This window comes from Salvelinus fontinalis, chromosome 15 (genome assembly GCF_029448725.1).
Source record: "Salvelinus fontinalis isolate EN_2023a chromosome 15, ASM2944872v1, whole genome shotgun sequence".
NCBI lineage: Eukaryota > Metazoa > Chordata > Actinopteri > Salmoniformes > Salmonidae > Salvelinus > Salvelinus fontinalis.
The window spans coordinates 32,576,579-32,595,992 of record NC_074679.1 but is presented as its reverse complement, the minus strand read 5'-3'; the positions used below and the strand labels follow the sequence as shown (position 1 = coordinate 32,595,992).

The window sequence follows — 19,414 nt, the reverse complement described above, 5'->3', positions numbered from 1 at the left end:
AGTAAATGGAATGGTATCAACCACATGTAAACGATGTGTTTGATGTGTTCGATATCATTCCATTTATTCCGTTCCAGCGATTACTATGAGCCCATCCTCCCCAATGAAGGTACCACCAGCCGTCTGTGCCCTTCGTAACTTCATAAAGTCGTCCGGCTTGTGTTCCATCCTTAATGAGAGCCAAGTAAACTACTCCTTATGTTTGAAAAAGCCAACAAAGCTCAGTACGTCTGTTCACATACAGCTTTTATGAAGTCAAAGCAATATGCTCTGAGAGAATAGCTCCATCACGACAACCACACAGCAAATTGGTTCAGTTTAGTGAACCCGTGTTTGAGCAGGCAATAAGCAAAAGAGGAATATGAAATGATTTCTCAGCACGTTTATCTTGATAAAAATAAAAGATGTAGAGGCGTAATAGGATCAACATGTTGAGTAATGAGGGGATCTGGGGATGATGGAGGAGTAGGACATGGATTTCCAGACATTCCTCTTGATGGGATTTCATGAAGAAAAGAATACAGCTTTTTCGTTTATTTGATTTTAGAGGTTGTGGTCGGGGAGAAAAAAAGCAGGATAAATGCATGCTTCATCAAGGATAAATATTTCCACCCCGTGAATAAATGCTGGGAAGTAAACACAGGCCAGATTGTGACCAGCGGTAGGACGTTTGTGGGTATATCTGTTTACATGTTGCTTTGTGTGTGTGTGTGTGTGTGTGTGTGTGTGTGTGTGTGTGTGTGTGTGTGTGTGTGTGTGTGTGTGTGTGTGTGTGTGTGTGTGTGTGTAAACAAACAGAGAGCTTGACACACAGTGGACAAAACAGGTGCTTTAAAGAACAATTGTACTGTTTACGGTAGCTGTTACTCGTCTTTATACAGATGTAAGATCTTAATCTGAGGCAGTTTGCAGCAACAGAAAAATAATCCTGCAGCAACAGGAAACGTGAATTATAATTATTATAATTATAATTAATGAACGTGTTTGTAGGGGTTGATCCATTTTTCGTTAGGGCAAATCCAGTCTAAAATTTCAGTGGGATTTTTTTTCATTCAGCAACAAAAGATTGCCCAAATGAAGATTCTACATGTGTACGTGGATTGACTGTCAAACAGAGAGAAAGAGAGAGGAAAAGAGAGGGGGAAGAGAGAGAGAGAAGAAAAACGGCAAAGAAGTGGGATGAGTGGGAGCCTGTCTGATGCAAAAGTGAACACATTTATAGCTGACAAGTTTGCTAAAAGGCTTCCATCAAAGTGAGTGATTTCCTCATAATCTTTCCTCTCTCTTCACATGCCAGAAAAGCTGGAGCTCCTGCTGTTCTACTCTTCTCTTTCCAGTGATTGCTGACCCTCAAGGTAATCAACAACTCTCTCCCTTGCTTTGTGTGCGGAGATGTTGCCAGAAGAATCTCTCCTCCTTATTCTCACTCGCATTCAGCAAGCCATATGCTTTTGATACTGTGTGTGTGTGTGTGTGTGTGTGTGTGTGTGTGTGTGTGTGTGTGTGTGTGTGTGTGCGTGCGTGCGTGCGGCGTGTGTGCGTGCGTGCGTTTGAGAAAGGGGCTGTGTGAGGTACTTAGGGCAGAGCAGAGAGACACAAAGATGCAGATCAGCGGGTCAGAGTTCCTGGTGTTAGGTTTGGTCAATCTCCCGCTGTATCCACAAAGCCAGCAGCTCCCTCGCATTTCTGGAATGTCTTACATTTCTCTTCTCTCTGTCCTCTCGCTTATTATTGTTGAACTACTTAAGGTTCCACAAGCAGAGCCAAGATGTCTTCCCTCCCTCTCTAGCCTTTTCTGCAGTGTCATTATCAGAAAAAGAGGTGAGATAAAGAGACAGTACAGATATAGCGACCTGAGGGAAAATTGAGATCCTCCCGACCAGGTCAGTGGAGTCAACTGGCTTCCATTTTGAGGCTGTATGATGTTAGGGCTATCCATTTTCATTTTGGTTTGAAATCAAGCAGCACAGGCACCAGTTCAAATGAATGATTTACAGAGGTGTACCTCTAAATTTGGGAGGTAAAAGACAATGATGGATGATGATAAAAAATTATGGCTAACCTTCTGGTGATACTACAACTAAACTACTGCTTACAGCTAAACTACTGCTAACTAAGGTTAGCTAGCTAGCCCTCTTTACCTCTGGTACTACTACAGGTAAACTGCTGATGGCTACAACTAGCTAGCCTGCTATTCTCTGTGAACACCCTGACTAATGGGGAATGTTAACGTGTCATCTGCTTCTGGGCTATTAGGAAAAATATCCTTCAGCCCAGCTCCAGATTTATTCTTGGGAAGCTGAAAGTGGGGACAGAAAGTAACTCAACACTTTAGTGCATTATCCTTATCACTTATCAGCTCCAGCTAAATCACCACAGTAATGGCTGCCATGTTTTCTTGCCCCACCACCTTCCTTTGTTATCTCCTCTCTCTTTCTCTTCCCCCCTCTGTCTCCCCCCGCCCCCGCCCCCCCCCTGCGTTTCTATTCCAGTCTGCCCCACAGAGACTGAGCCGGAGCACCTGCAAGTGCTCACTTTGAAAGATGTTGCAGGCCCAAGAATGTGCGCAGTAAACACACGAGAGCTGTATTTATAATAAATCAGCTTTATGGCTCTCTGATGGAGGTGATATCAGTGAAATTTATGCAGAGAGACCTCACCGTCCTCAGCAAACAGCTGTGAGATAGCGCAACTGCTAGCACAACAGAGTTCTCTGTGGGTGTGTGTGTCTGTACAGTTATCTGTGTCTGTCTGTGTGTCTGTGTGGGGTTGCAGAACAGTATCGGGCAGAGTTTAGAGAAAGACAGTTGTTTGAGGATAGATCAGCTCTCAGTGATTTTAGCTCCAAATGACCTGTGTCTGTGAATCCAACGATTCTCCACCCTGTCCTTCAGCGAACCCCTTAAACCACTACGAGAACTGTGAAATGACAGTCAGGCAACACGCATCTCGAAAAATTGCCCTGAAACCCAAACAAAACACAGGCATATAAACAAAAGTGGACTGAACCATACCCCAAAGCCACGACCCCCTCCAGCAGCCACAGATGGTTTGCTTCACCCCTGGCAAACGGACCGAAAACAAGTTTTTAAGCAAATGATGTCACTTTTCTTGAGCTGTTGTACCGTTACCCATTACCAAATACATTCCCATTCCCATCATACCATGATGAAAGGTGACCACCCGCCATTGTTTGGTTTTCAGCAGATGCAGGCAATAACAACAACGGCTAACGCCCAATAGATGGAAGTGTCCTAAAACACTGTTAGTTACAAATAATCAAGTCAAAAATAACCACATAAACAGCATATTACTGTACTTCCCTGACGGCAACAAGCCTCATTTCCATTTAAGGCCAGGGTTTCTGTTGATTTATTGTCAACAACACTCCCAGGGGCCTCAAATTGAGGTTCATTTCACTATTTTGGTATCTCCTTGAAAATATACCAAAGACTTAGCTGTATCTGGAAGTTGAGCCAGATTAAAAGAAAGCAGGCGTCTCCCTTGGTTACCTCTGGTCAATTTTTAAGAAAGAAGGCTAATTGACCGAGATGCTTTGACGAATAGGCCTCAGTGGTGGAAAGTCATCTTGTGGTTGAAACCTGGCAGCTCGTCCCTCTCTCTGCCAGGAGACTGTGTGTACTGCAGCTAATTGCTTGTGTTTCTTACTCAGGAGTGATAAATAAATAACAGATACACTGTCATAAAAAGTTTTTTTTACAAGCTGCTAACAGCTGGAGCCGTGCTGGGAGAGACACCATGGGGAACGCTGGTGTGTTCTGGATCCAACCAGCGTACATGTGGTGGGTTGGAGACCTCAGAGAAGGTCCTGGGTTGCCCCCCTTCCCCCCTCCTATCCTTCTATCCATCCTTCTCATCTCACCTCCTCTTTCCTGCTGTGTTTCAGGCTCCCCACTGATGGCGCAAGGTACTGGAGGGGTAACCGATGGAGCAATGCAATAAATTTGGCAGTTAACCCAGCACCAACCGCTGCCATGTTTGAACGGTTGCCACAGTGACCAGGAGGCCCACACGGCGAGGTTTGGGCTTCCCGTTTTTCACACCCGTGGCACCAAGGGAGGAAAAGCAGATTGGGATAGGAGGTGTTGGTTACAGTGGAACCGGAGACCTAAAGAACACAACACAATAAAACATGATGGGGAGAGGAGAGGTGTTTGCAACTCTTAAAAGGAGGATACAAGATTGGATAGCCTGTCCATCATTTCATCCAGCATGGTATCCTATCTCTACTCCCTGTGCTGTGAACCTTATCCAGAGTACTGGGATTATTTCAACTCATCCAAATTGTTTAGTATTGCCATGAAATAACACATAGGGAAAGGGGTGTCTTGAAATGTTGTATGAAGCTGAAAAAGCAAGGCTTAGTTTGTGATATGCAGAAGACATGGTGAATCTTTTGGCACAGATAAGGCATATAGTACGTAAACCTATTAGTCCCCCCTCCCACACGCGCGCGCGCGCACACACACACACACACACACACACACACACACACACACACACACACACCCTGCTGCTCCCAGGCCCCTCAGCCCCTGCCATAGTAAAAGTGCATGATTTCCAGCTGCAGCCCTCTTAAGGGTCCTTTAGTTAAAAAAAAACAAAAAAAACAAGCCTAATGCTTGTGAGTCATTTTGAAATCACCATTTTATAATTTATTTATCTTTTTATTGACAGCGGAAAATTTGTGTCATGTCAACTAGCTCCAGGGACCACTGTGAAAGTGCAGAGAGCAGAAAATGTGGCTTGAGTTAGCCAGGCGGATTAGCACTGAGTGCCTGACGAGGAAAACTACAATGCATCACTTGAAAACATAAAACCCGTAAACCTTCATGTTTGTTGCGGTTGTGCTTCATTAGGACGACCAACGTAACATTCTGGGATTTTACATTGTGTGGCATGACAGCTCTAAGACTCATTCTGTGGTAAACGTTCAGCAACATGCTGATTTTGACTGTGAATTACAGGTAATGTGACTAAACCATGATGTTTTAAGGGCTTCTCAGCACACTTCAGCTCAGGTTGCAAAGTGCCCCCTAACCACAGATTTAAAATCAGATGTATGCAATGTCATCAAAAGTCTAAATATTTAGTATGCATGGAAAGGGGGGATTTGTGCATGTTTAGAGCACCACCATTAGGTAAATGATCTGAGAATTTGTTATTTTTTTGGGAACAGTAATTGGTGACATGTTTTATCTAAAACCTTTCAAATCTCTTATTCCTCAACATGGGGACAATTGGGGGTACTCCAACCCTCCAAATATTTTTTTTATTTAGAAAACGGTACATTTCAGGTTTGTTTGGTCTGCTGTATCTCGGCCTCTGTAGTAGTCACATTGTTTTTGACACTTTTATCTGAATCCCACATTTCTTACCTGTCTAAGAGTACTAGGCACGTGTTTATAGTTTTAAAACCAAATGTACTTTATGAGGGTAGTATACAATATTATGTGTCGTTTATAAAATGCCACCAGAGGGGGTCAGAGTTTAAGAGGTTTTAACCTACACCGTTACTTAGTAAACAAAATAAACTGGAGGTGGACCAATTGTCATAGCATACCCTATAAGTGCAATAAATGCATTTAAACATGGAGGCTGAAGAAATCACATACAGTAGAAGCATCGTAAATAAAACTGGATTTAGAAAAATGTCATAGTAGCGACTTGTACACATTTGCACTTATAACATAACTTATAACATAACTCACGGTAAGCACTTCGTGTTCCTTAAAACTTGAAACCTTTCTACTGCTGTGGGGTGAACAGTACACTACAGTGGGGATCTGAGCTGTCTGTCAGGGTGCTATGCCCCAGGTTAGACTCAAGCAGGCAGGCAGGCAGACGTGTGGGGTAGACTGGATCCCACCCCTGAGCTGCAGCTCTCAAATCAACTCACAGAAAATAAACGCTGCACTGCCAAAGGGACTCGTTTATCAAATCTGAAATTGCACTCATAGGGCAAAATAACCTACAATTACCAGCTAGAAATTAACTTTTCAGTCAGCCATCCAGAAAAAGATCATAGGATATCCTACAAAAGGGAATTATTGTGAACCCCTGGCCTCCCCCTCCCACAACCCCATACATTCCAACAACTCCCCATTTACTTAGAATGTCACAAACCTGCAGTCCCATAAAAGTAGGGTGCATGTTTATGCATTTAAGGATCTAGTTGTAGATTCTATAGGCAGTCGCAGGATGTGTTTAGTTGGTTGCTTTCAAGGGCAAATCAGTGTGTGTGTCCCTTGGTGCTTTAATCTGAAAGTTTTCCTCCCAAACAACTTCCACAGACCCATACTTACACGGAGAGCTCTGTTGCTACCAGTTTCACCAAGATATTTAGACCGCTCCCCAAAACTTCAGCTTTTCCAGCAAAAGCAATTACGCGCTGTTGGCCCAAAGTAAAGTGGAGAGGGACTCTCTTTAAAGTGTGTAAAATTCCCTCCTTGTTTAATTATGTAGTGCTGGGTGGAACCTGGGGGCCTGGGACTCCGTTCTACTTGCAGTGCTTTTTCCATGGCGCACATATGCAAGGCATTGGTTCCCACGGAGAGATCGGAAGCACAGCGGATCCCAAACAAGAGGCTATGGGTTGCCCAAAGCCCTTAGCTGAGCGGTGACCTCATCGCCTGACCACCTACGTCTCCACAAAATCCCAAGCATGAGGTTGGGCACCCCTAGTGTGGTATCCGACTGTAAACTGTGATGTCACGTGTGAGTCATCCACATCTGAGGCCTAGCTATGGGGACTTTATACCTTGACAAACCCAAGTGCCCTTCTCATGGTGGATTAAGGCTTTACATTTAATTATGTCGGAGGGGAATAGTTGACTTCTAGCTGACTTGGCGGTCGAACCTAATTTTCTTAGAACAATTTCTTATCAAATAACGGTGTAGCTTTCAGAGGACCTGCAGCATCTGAAACACACCCTGTAACAGTGCTATGCTTACACACATACACACTTTACACAGTATATGACATATATTTCCTTTTCAGTCTTTCAAATAAAGCTGTCGTGCAATGTTGACATTACAAACAAATTTGATTAAACAAATATCCAAGCTGGAGACCGCAAGTTTGATAAACAACTCAGTCACTCCTTTTAGATGTATAAATGTATTGCTTTTACTACTGTTTTGATATATCCGTCGAGCCCCCGATTTATCACCGCTAGCTGCTTACACAATATCTCTGTTTTCTGGTGTACAGAAAAATGAATGATCTGTAACTAAATAGAAACTTGATGTGTACATATTCTCAATGCAGTTTTGCCAATATTCATTTTCACATTCCACGATCATCTTACAGAAAACGTTAGACATATCAAGAATGTTATAAGCATACAACAACGCACCTTAGACAGTGAGCCAAGCCACAAGTCGATGTATCTAGCAGCAGTGTCTTGCTAACCTTGCTGACAGAACCAGAACAAAGGGTGATAATAAAGATGTCAAAAGCCGTCAGCATTCATCCCTTCAACTATTCAAAATCTGCAGGTCACTGAATCTGATGTTGAGGCTTGATAAACCTGCTGAAAAAAAACAGCATAGACCAGCATAGGCTGGTCCAGCATAGGTGCTGTTTTTGCTGGTGACCAGTCTTCACAACATTTTTAGTGGTGCCTTCGTTGTGTTTTTGATGTGCCTTCGATGTGTTTTATGGTGACCAGCCTTTATTGTCTTTTGCTGGTGACCAACCTTTGCTGTGTTTTACTGGTGACCAGCCTTCGTTGTGTTTTGCTGGTGATCAACCTTTGCTGTGTTTTACTGGTGACCAGCCGTCGTTGTGTTTTGCTGGTGATCAACCTTCGCTGTGTTTTGCTGGTGACCAGCCTTCGTTGTGTTTTCGTGGTGACCAGCCTTTGCTGTGTTTTGCTGGTGACCAACCTGCGTTGTGTTTTCGTGGTGACCAGCCTTTGCTGTGTTTTGCTGGTGACCAACCTTCGTTGTGTTTTCGTGGTGACCAGCCTTTGCTGTGTTTTGCTGGTGATCAACCTTTGCTGTGTTTTGCTGGTGACCAACCGTCGCTGTGTTTTGCTGGTGACCAACCGTCGCTGTGTTTTGCTGGTGACCAGCCTTCACTGTGTTTTGGACACTGGTGCATAAGCTAGTCACCAGCAAAACCAGCATTGTCACATCCCAGCTAACAGATAACTTTCTGAGAACCATATGCTTCTTTAAGATTGGTGAGAGTGTGGTTGTCCTATGGTTATTTTGCACACAACCTTCCCACAACATTCTAGAAATGGTGCAAGACATTTGCTTGGCTTTGGAACATTCTCAGCATATTTAAGAAATTTGACAAAATAATGTTATTTTCTTGATATTTCATTACTTTAACACAATGTTCCCTAAAAGTTCAAACATGGTTACATTTATTAAAAATGTGGTAATGTTCTAGAAACATTCTCCAACTGGTTTGACATTGGAAATGTTCTCAAATAGTTCAGAGAATGTTAAGAAACAATGTTCTTGTCACGTTCTGACCTTAGTTCCTTTGTTATGTCTTTATTTTAGTTTGGTCAGGGCATGAGTTGGGGTGGGCATTCTATGTTGTTTTTTCTATGTTTTGTTCTATTGTCCTTTTCTATGTGTTTGGCCTAGTATGGTTCTCAATCAGAAGCAGGTGTCAGTCGGTGTCTCTGATTGGGAGCCATATTTAGGTAGCCTGTTTTTCCATTGTGTTTTGTGGGTGATTATTTTCTGTGTAGTGGATGTCACCTTACAAAACTGTTGCGTTTCGTTCTCCTTTGTTATTTTGTTTAGTGTTCTAGGTTTAATAAATATAATGATGAACACTTACCACGCTGCGCTTTGGTCCTCACCTCATTCCAACGACGAGTGTTACAGTTCTCCTGTGGGAATGGCAATACTTCAGCATAACGTTTCCACCAGGTTTCCTCGTGGTTCTATTTAAAGTCATGTTTTCAAATTGTTTCGAGGATGTTAAGAAAAAACCTTCTTCTCTGGGAATTTCAGTACTTCAGCATACCATTTCCTACAGGGTTCCTCATTGTTCTATTTAAAGTCATGTTCTTAGAACATTAAGAAAACTTTCCATATAAACCACAAGAAAACATTAGTAGCATTAAAAAATTATACATTCCGCTATCAGCGTCAACAAAACTCTCTCTATCCCCTATCTTGTGAAGTGTGTTCAGGTGTGTTGGCCGCGCCTACTAATTGGCCACCCCTAATCTTAACGAGTGCTTGTTCCCTTTGAAATGGGGTCTGTTTGAACAGGCTAAATACAACCACTTTGCATGCTAGCTCTATCCTGGTGGCACAGTGGACTAATTCCATGGACAGAGAAGATTATACGGTTTGAATCTCAATGACGTGCCATTATTATTTTTTTCATGTATTTGCATGATTAATGCCTAAGCAAATTAATTTCCATGTGCCCTATCTGTGCATGGAGCTAGAAACAGTTAACCCAAACTAAGCTAGAAGTGTTTTTAAGTCTTATTGAAACATTTTGTGAAAGTTTTAAGATGAAAAACCTCCAAATAACCTATTATTCCCATTCTCAGAACATGAATAAAACATCCCATGAAAACGTTCAGGGAACCATTGTAACGAACGTCGTCGGGAGAAGGAGAAGACGACCAAGGTGCAGCGTCGTAAGTGTTCATATTATTTAATAAAATACGCAACACTTGACAAACGAACACTAAACAGGAAACAACGACCCACAAACACAGGTGGGAACAGGCTACCTAAGTATGATTCTCAATCAGAGACAACGATAGACAGCTGCCTCTGATTGAGAACCATACCAGGCCAAACACACAGAAATACAAAACAAGGACAACATAGAACACCAGACATAGAATGCCCACCCAAACTCACGCCCTGACCAACCAAAATAGAGACATAAAAAGGATCTCTACGGCCAGGGCGGGACAACCATAGTAAAATGTTCTCAGAACCTCGCAGAAACCTAAAAATGTACGTTCCCAGAACAAGCAAAAAGGTCACTTTCTGTTTTACCGGTCAGGAAACTTAGTGTATGGCTTTGTTCCCAGAACCAATAGGAAACCAAAGACATACGTTCCCACAACTTCCAAAGCATGAAATGTACTATCTTGGATCCTACTGGCTTGCAAAGTGATGTTTAATTCCTATTGGGATCCAGCCAGAGAGGGGATATCCAACAATTGGAACTTTTCTTCATCCACAATATGCATTCAGAATGACTGCCAGGGCTAGAAAAAAATAAAAATGAGACTACCCAAACCATCTCAACTGGAACAGCCATTTCAGTAAGGGGTGCAATAAATCCAACTAAGAGATTGGATTAGTTTAGAAACATGTATGTTATTCATCTTGTGTAGCATAAGATTAATTAATCCATCAATGTACATCCAAAAACACAATAAACAAAACATATATTGAAACAAACAATTACAAAAATGAACTGCAATAGAGCATGCTGGGGAAAATTATATCGGTGGGCGTGATCAGACAAGCTTGACCAGCTAGACCATGCTTGACCAGCATACTCCAGCATGGACCAGCTGGGTCACCAGCATACCAGCATCACCAGCACAAGCTTGTATGTGTCCAAAACAGAGTGAAGGCTGGTCACAAGTGTCCAAAACACAGCGATGGCTGGTCACGAGCAAAATCAGCTAGACCATGCTAGTAAACCAGCATAACCAGACAGACCACGCTGGTCAGACCAGCTTGACCAGCTATACCAGCCTCTGACCAGCACAGACCAGCAAATACCAGCATGGACCATCTTGAAATGAATGCTGATCTATGCTGGGGTGTTTTCATCAGTGAACTGAACACTGAAACCCATGAAAATAAAAATTAAATTGTTCCTGGTGCTGCCCATGAGTTTGACAGGTCCGGTTTAGATTGACAGAGGGTTGGTCCCCTACAGATGGAAGGAGCAAGTTCATATGAGCAGTCCTCCATGTCCTATCCCAATATCCATGATGACCACCTTGTTGTTTTTCTCCTCTCCTCTCCTCTGATCTTCTCCTCTTTCCACTCTCCTCTCCTTTCTCTCCTCTCTGCTTTGCGTCCCATCTTCCTGCCCACGGTTTGCCCACACTGGGATGTTAGCATATTCTGACTGCTTGGAATTCCTTCCTGCCATCTTAGGAGCGCACACTGCGTTTTAAAACTTGCTGGGCCCTTTCAAGTTTTATTTGAAAGTATGTAGTTACATTCTTGAAAGAATAACAGGTCCCCGGAGTGATTTATACAGAGTATTAAATGTCAAGGTTTGAAAAGACATAGTTAACACTCGCTCATCCACTTAAGAGCTTCTCAATGGCCTAAAATGTTCAGGGGGCTTTAGGCTATTGATGTGCAGTAAAAATGAATATGCAGAGAACAAGAAAAAGAGGGAGACGGAACAGAAAGAGAAAGAGGGAGTATGAACTGACTAGCTTTCATGTAATATCTTACTCAACCAATTTGAGTTGCTGAAAGGTCCATGGGGTAGGTCCACAGTCTATTTCTGTGGAAAAGTGATTATACACTTTTCCACAGCCAGTGCTTAAACTATAACAGAGATGTAGTGTAGAGTATATCAATACCGTAGTTCCTGGAACTCACTGAAGTTCAGTTACTTAAGACGTCCTACCTGCTGCCATTGCTGTTCTGCTGGCGCTCCAGGTCAAAAGTCAAGTGCCATGTTTACTTTTGATGGTCTGTGACCCTCTGGTAATTCGATTAGGAAAACTTTGCCTTTGGAATGGAACTCTGCTTAGCTTTTGTTAGCGAGTCAATGCTACTGGATGTATGAACAGCTTTTTGTGCTGAGTTACTTCTCTTCAGAAATGTGATTGGTTGACTATGAGACCCTTTAAGTAAGTTGATTGGTTGACTGACTAGGATACTCCAGAGATCCTGCACCGTGTAGGGCCGTGGTCACATGATAGACAAGGCAATCTGTGTTCTAAGCTATGCTAGCTACTCCATTCTACTTTTACTCCCCTCTATCCCAGTCTATTCTACTCAACAGTGGACAATAACACCATGGCTCTTTATCACAGAACAGTAGGACTCACTGGGCTGCTTATTCTACTCCCTCCTGGCTTAGCTCTGGCTCTTAGGACCCCAAGTCTAGGCCATTTCCATTCCCCTCTCTGATTAAAGGAGTATCTCTAAGCGCCAATCCAAGGCCCTGATAAAAAAGCTTTTTAATCCATTGAGAAAGTCTCCAAAGCTCACTAGAGCTCTGGCATCAGGCGTTGCCCCACTCAGCCAGGGTCTGGACAGTGTTGTGGCAAGAGTGTCTCATCCCTCTGCACTGAGAGACCGGCCTAAAAAAAGGCTAGGACTGCCACTCACTTGAGCGGTTGCCTTTGATAACATCTGCATGGAGGAGCTTTGAACCAGCAACAACAGGAGATGGAGGGACATTAAAGACCTATCACTCACTTGGCAAAAGAGTGGCAAACGATTCCAATCATCTACTGACCCAAGCTCAGTCACAAACACAGGACTGAAGTGTCACTGATGCTTTCTCTAATGGAGCCTGTTGTACCCGAGTTTGACTGTTGAACATAGGGTGTGACAGGGGCTATAAGATATTTTGGGGTATTTCGGTAAACACTTACAATACTCAAAATGAGTTTTTTAACAATACAAGCTGAAGCATCTGTTCGATTTCTGACAAAACATTTCATTTTACTTTCTTTTGACTTGCATGTCATCAAAACCTTTAGGATTTCAAAATTCCAAATTCTATTCAGTGCAAGTGACCTCAAGGGGAAAACATTTTCCACGTTAGCTCGACGATGGAAAAATGTTTATCAAAATAAGGCTTTCTTGCTAAAACTATAACTTCAAATTTACATTCACGTGGTTAAAACATTTAACCGTGACTTAAAACTTCAACATTCCGTGTAAAAGCAAACTGATGGTGTTTATTAAACAGTGTTTTTCAGCTGAAGCAGACAGGCCGGAAGAGGCAGTGACCTTTCTTTGTTCTAACCAATCCAACATCCATCCCTCTTCATTTTCTTTGTGTTTACTTCTACGTTCATGAGTTTACATGCCAATTCCATTATAGGGATTAAAATAGTTTGTGCAATCCCTCCTCAACTCCTCACCACCACCCTCTTTCCCTCCCTTTAACCCCTCCCGCCACTTACTGGCTTTGAGATCCATGGGTTGAGTTAAGGGATTACTGGCCAAACGCGCTGTAGCACAGACCATTACCCAGAAATAGGAGATGGCTGGGTTGAAGAATGTTCCAGCGAGAAGCCTGGGACCTATAGTGAAAGCTATGTTTGATCAATTGCCGTGGCACGTGTCTGCACTAGTGAATACTTCACTAAGCGTCTGAAAAAAAGAAAGAGAAAACTAAGGTGTGTTATGACACGGGGCCAGGGGTCTGCACTCCCAGGTTACCTTTGAGCTTCTGTTGATTATGGGCTGGCGTTCACAGGTGAGTGGCTCCAAGCGGGATTTAGAGACTCATAGCCGTGGAGGTGAAATCATCCACTCTCTCACCAAAAGCACCGGCACAGGACTGTTGACCTTTTCAATTGCCCAATAGCAGATGCCACCTGATGACTCAGCTCAGCATGCTCACATAAAAAGAGGAATGCTACTGCAATAAGCGAAAATTAAAAACAAGCATGAACAATCTTTATAAAGAACAAAAAGTACAAAGTATGGCTAATGGGGTATTTTCCACATCAGTTCGGGGGAGTAAATTGACTGCAGTCCCCTCCCTGACTGTGCGATGGGTGATGGTTCAGCCAGTGCCTGTAGGGCTGAACCACCTAGGGTTGGTAATCTCAGAGGGATCTAATGGGGCTCAGTGGGGCTAAGCCCAGTCAATGCCTGGGAGTGGACCTCCAATAAAGACCCACAGCCAGGTGCCCTCAGCCCCATCAGGCCTGCACTGTGGGGAAATCCCACCCCAGCAAAGCTCTTATCCCTCCAGAGTGGGAGGATTGAGGATCCCTATGGTCATCTGAAGGCCCCTGTGGACCCAGAACATCTAGTCCCTCCACTTGTCTCCACTCTCCCTGCCAACTGAAGGAATGGGGTTACTTTATTTTCTTTTGGTTCCTCTCTCCAAGCATGCTTGTCTGCATTTCATCAGTTTGTGTTATTGTGTGATACACTTGATTGACTCGTCAAGCTGAAAGGTTTCGGAGATAGGATTGATCCCAAACAGGTCAAATGTTCTGGAAGAGCCAGTGCATAAGGAGGAAATCATTCACAAATAATTCACGGAGCTGCTCTTCCTGCTGGGGAAGGCCTGCCCGGTCCAAGACCTCTCCATCACAGATGACAACTCCATGGTGTCCCCCTCCCAGAGTTCAAAGAACCTTGGCGTGACCCTGGACAACACCCTGTCATTCTCTTCAAACATCAAAGCAGTAACTAGCTCCTGCAGGTTCATGCTCTACAACAGTGGTCACCAACCGGTCGATTGCAATCGACTGGTCAATCTCCAAAGCATTTGTAGTCGATCACCAAACATTCCTGTAAAAAACAATAATGATAAAGTCTTGCGTTACTATTTTTTTATTATTATTTTTTAGCTGTTGGCGGTAGGTGCACTTGATTCAGCAGCCCTAGAGCCGGGAAGGAAAAGTGTTCCCATTTTGAACCATTTCATGTGCCTGAAGGTAGAACTCTGCATACCCGGCAGGCCCAGAGAGCAAATCAAGTGCACCTATAGACCTACCTCTGTCCAATCAGATAGCTCAGATCACTGTGTCTGTGCAGTTTCCTCGAGCCATTGGCTGTAAAAAGAATCCTTGAGCAAACAGCAAAGTTGATACTGTCACGTTCCTGACCTGTTTTCTCTTGTTTTATATGTCTTTATTGGTCTGGTATGATTCTCAATTATTCTCTATTTCTATGTGGGGTTTTGTGTTCGGCCTGGTATGATTCTCAATTAGAGACAGGTGTGTATCGTTTGTCTCTGATTGAGAGTCATACTAAGGCAGCCAGGGTTTCACTGGTGTTTGTTTCCTGTGTTAGCGTTTGGGCCACACAGGACTGTTGCAGGTTAGTCACGTTTGTTGTTTTGTTTATTTGTAGTGTTTGTTGGTTTGCCATTAAAATCATGAATACCTCCTACTCCGCATCTTGGTCCGATCCATGCTCCTCCTCGTCTGAGGAGGAGAACGACATTGACCTTTACAGATACTGTGAAATTTCTAAACTTTTAAAACCATGACCAGAGAGAGACTCAATCAGTACAGCAAAGAGCTGCTATTTTTATAAATAAGGTCATGTTTAAGTTGCTATTCAGCACTATCAACACTTTAATAAGCCATAAAATGTGTGTTCTCCCTACTTCCACTCACGGTACAACCAGCACTGCAGCTACAATGAATGAGTATAGCAAAGTATTTCGATAAACTTGAGTTGTTAATATTGGCAGCTTGTCTTTTTTAACAGCAAGGAATATTTCCCTTTCTCTGGTCATAAGAGTAACAACATGAATTGGCGCATGTGGCAGAAATAATGCAGTGTGACTTGAGTTTTGTCATCAACTGGAAGACTGTGTCCCCTTCTCTCAGCGGAGGGAGAGAGAGTGGACGGTCGGTGAGTCGGGTGAGAGGCAGCTTCACTGCTGCTCTCTCCCTCCCTCCCTCCCCTCAGACTGACCATCAGATGCAGGCCATCAGTCCAGTAAAATCAAATCAAAAGCAAATCATTACTTTAAACTGTGCCTCACAAGTAATACAACAAATGATCTATTACTACTGCGATCATATATCTACATTTGAAATATAATTTCAACATGAATTGGCTGACAATTTCTAAATGGTCTGAAAAGAACAACATTGGCAGGGCAATTCAAGCATAGCCAATATGCAGTGATAATGTATTGGCATCTAGCCTACTGAACAGACCTCATTGCCACAGAACTATTTTTAATAGATTAATGTTGCATAGGATTATGTTTTTTAAGTCATGTTTAAAAAAGAAATCTAAGCAGTAGATCTCGGCATGCTTTTGGACTCAAAGTGATCTTGACTTAGAAAAGGTTGGTGACCACTGCTCTACAACATCTGTAAATTACGACCCTTCGTCACACACGAAGCCGCTCAGGTCCTAATCCAGGCACTTCTCCTCTCCTGTCTGGACTACTGCAACTCTCTGTTGGCTGGGCTCCCTGCTTGTGCCATCAAACACCTGCAACTTATCCAGAACACCGCAGCCCGCCTGGTGTTCAACCTTCCCAAGTTCTACCATGTCATCCCGCTCTTCTGCACACTACACTGGCTTCTAGTCGAAGCTCGCATCCAATACAAGACCATGGTGCTTGCCTACGGAGCAGCAAGGGGAACTGCTCCTCCCTAATTTCAGGCTATGCTCAAACCCTACACCCCAACCCAAGCACTCCTTCTGCCACCTCTGATCTCTTGGCCGTCCCACCTCTACAGGGGTCAGCTCCCGTTCAGCCCAGTCAAAACTCTTCTCTGTCCTGGCAATGGTGGAACCAGCTTCCCCCTGAAGCTAGGACAGCAGAGTCCCTGCCCATCTTCCGAAAACGTCTGAAACCCTACCTCTTCAAAGAGTATCTTGAGTGAATCTCACAGCCCTCTGAGTATGTCCCAAAAACACAGCTTACTGCACCGATTAGCTGCAGATGTGCATAACCACTTCGCATGGAGATTTATGTCTGAGGCAAGACATTCATTATCTAACAGTGCAATAAACTTTACATACAAAGCCACAAGACACTGGATGCATACAAGGCAATATGTAATAACTGGGCAAAAGTCAACGGCACGCCAACAGAAACCACTTGGTCGACTAATGTATGACTACAGGGGAAACTAAAGTAAATACAGCGTGAGAAACAACGGCGGCCATTTGCATTAGGTTCTCTCGCCAGCGTATCCTGTTTAGACCACTGTTCAATCTCAGCCTAATCCCCTCACTAGGAGTACATTTCTCAGGACGCTTACGTGACCCCGGCCAGAGAACCAGAGAGATCCAGAGCAGATTTAAGGCTTTAAGATGAATTATTGCCAATTTCTCTGCCCTGCAGTCTTAAAAATATGTGTCTTAAAGACTTAACTGTTACTGAAGGGGCTGTGGGGTAAGGTGTAGCAGCAACGCTTGTTTAACAATTACCCAGTCAACTAGGATTTTTCAACCATGGAGTTTTTCATGTGAGGGAGCCTACATCATGTTTTTATTGTCACACCATCATCTTACAAGCTTTCATTCGTTTAGTCTGAGGGTTTCTTAATATGTGGAATATTTCAGAAGAAGAAGTTGAAAGGAATATTCAGGTGCATATTCAGGTGAAAATGTAGCAAGACACTTCCTAGTCCACTGTCCATGGCATGCACATTTTGTCACTCCACATGGTAGTCCTATAATGTAGCCTATTTCAAAACCATTTTAGAAGACCTGTGAAAAAGAAAAGCTGAAAGCTTCCTTGAACCCCAGATTATCGTTTCCATAGGGACAAAGTAAACAGATAAGCTGAGGAAAGGGAACAGATAGTTTATCCATTGGCAATGAAAGACATTGCTATTGAGGAGGAAAGAGAAAGGCGTAATGGACACGCAATGATGCCGTTATTAGCTACATGATGGGTCTAATGTGGAGTTGAAGTGTATTCATGCAGCTCCGCGCACATCAGTCAAACAATACATATTGAATGGCCAATTTAGGCTATGTGAGGTGGTGTGTTAACCAGATGCAGTCAAAACACAATAACGCGCTCATGCTTTTAAAACAGAACGCACTAAAAAGTTTGGCATTAAAAATGTATCTGAATAATTAGTTACAGGGTAGTATTACATATTTCAGACAAATTACAGGTCGAAATGCAATTTAAATAATAATATTAGAAAGTTTCAACTCATTATTATAGTCTGAAACAAATTGCGCACAATGTGTTTCTCTTCGAGAGAGAGGGGAGGGGGTTTATCTTAGGTGTTTGAAACAGCGGAATGGGGGTGGGGGTGGAGGGGGTAGGAGGAGGCATGAAGGCTAAATAGGGCGGACACATAAAAACGGCAAGGGGCAATAGATGTATGATCAGTTGGAGAGTACGCCTGTCCTCGCAGTGTTCCGCCCTCATGAACTTCTGGAGATAGGAACCCCGCAGCAAACATACGCTGCTTCATACTTCTAACCGCTTCGCTCTACCGCTTCGGTCTCCGGCCATCGTCTCGCCTCTTGTTTTTTTAGAGTGGTCGTTAAGGAATTAATGATCCGAAAGCACCACGGTACCTCTCCATAAATTAATTCGGCGTTTGCAGTACATGCTTTACACCTGGACTTCCATTGCGTGTGGAGAGCTCACACTTTCTTTTGTCATATTTACTTTTCTCGAGGATACTACTTGTACCCCTACTGATGGTAAGCCCCGCTCAACTTCGTATCTGTAGCATGTTCGAATGCGATTAAATTGACATAACAATATATCCTAGAACATTACGGTCAACTCTATCCAAGTACCGTACAGGATTAGGCTACAAAATTGCAGAAGGCTCAGACGGGCTACATATAAAAACAAATTTAAAGCCATTTAAATGATTGAAATAGCAGAATTGCGAATGTTAGCCTATCAACAAAGTATCATGTTCGTGATACTGAACATTACATGTATCCCATTGCATTTAATCGGATTACTTAAGTTACTTCATGAAAATACTTTGATCCGAAGTGAAATACATTGATTAAGGTATACCCTGACGCACGCTAGGACAATGGTGCCAGAAAGTGTTTAACAGAAAACAACTAATGAGGTACTTTTCTGTTAAAGAATGCGAATACTTACTTACTTTTGGGGGTTTTAACTGTTGTAACTTGCACAAATAGATTATGATGTTATTTTTTGTGGTTGTTGACAAATTGGCTCTGGGTTAGACACCTGCACGAACAGTATTGTGCGCGTATTTCCTATTTGGTAACCGTTGGAATGGCTACCCGCATGTTTTCATCAAAACATTTATCTCCAGGTTGTTACTGATTTGTCAGATTTTGCACTGAGTCCATATGTAGGCCTATAGTCGAAGCCTACTTTCATTGATTAGACACCCCTGGACAAAGAGACACTGGTCTTCCATGCGTAAATTTAGCTACGCTCCTCAGTTCAATTAGGCTATTTTTGATTTCTCAAATGCCAAAACTTATTTAAAATGTAAAAAATATTATGATCATTTCGATACCCAATGGTTATTTAAGAACAAATGCCTGGATTTAAAACGTAATGGAAACGTGTTATAAGAAGAAATAACGAAGCAATGTAGGACCATTGTTTATCTACACCGCTACTACAAACACATGGCTTACACACACAAATTCATCAAAGTCTATGTAGCCTATCGAATTTAGACGTTTTTGTAGAAAATCTCATTAATTCAATGAGGGACAGTAGGTTTACCGTAAATATTTACAGGGCTACAGACTCAAGCTGGCC

The 19,414-nt window shown here is 42.9% G+C and overlaps 1 protein-coding gene across 4 annotated transcripts in view; it reads left to right on the top strand.

Moving 5' to 3' along the window:
- Positions 1 to 1,143: 1,143 nt before the first annotated feature.
- The window catches only part of LOC129811830 (bone morphogenetic protein 4-like), a 33,307-nt gene continuing 15,036 nt past the window's right edge, over positions 1,144 to 19,414 (top strand). Inside the window, exons 1-3 of one of the 4 annotated variants that reach the window (XM_055863479.1) lie at positions 1,144 to 1,355; positions 3,908 to 4,236; positions 4,699 to 9,647. The gene's annotated coding sequence lies outside the window, so the exon portion shown is untranslated. Of the gene's footprint in view, positions 1,356 to 3,907; positions 9,648 to 18,003; positions 18,352 to 19,414 lie in introns of those variants that run through there. The other 3 variants (XM_055863477.1, XM_055863480.1, XM_055863478.1) reach the window with 3 other exon arrangements.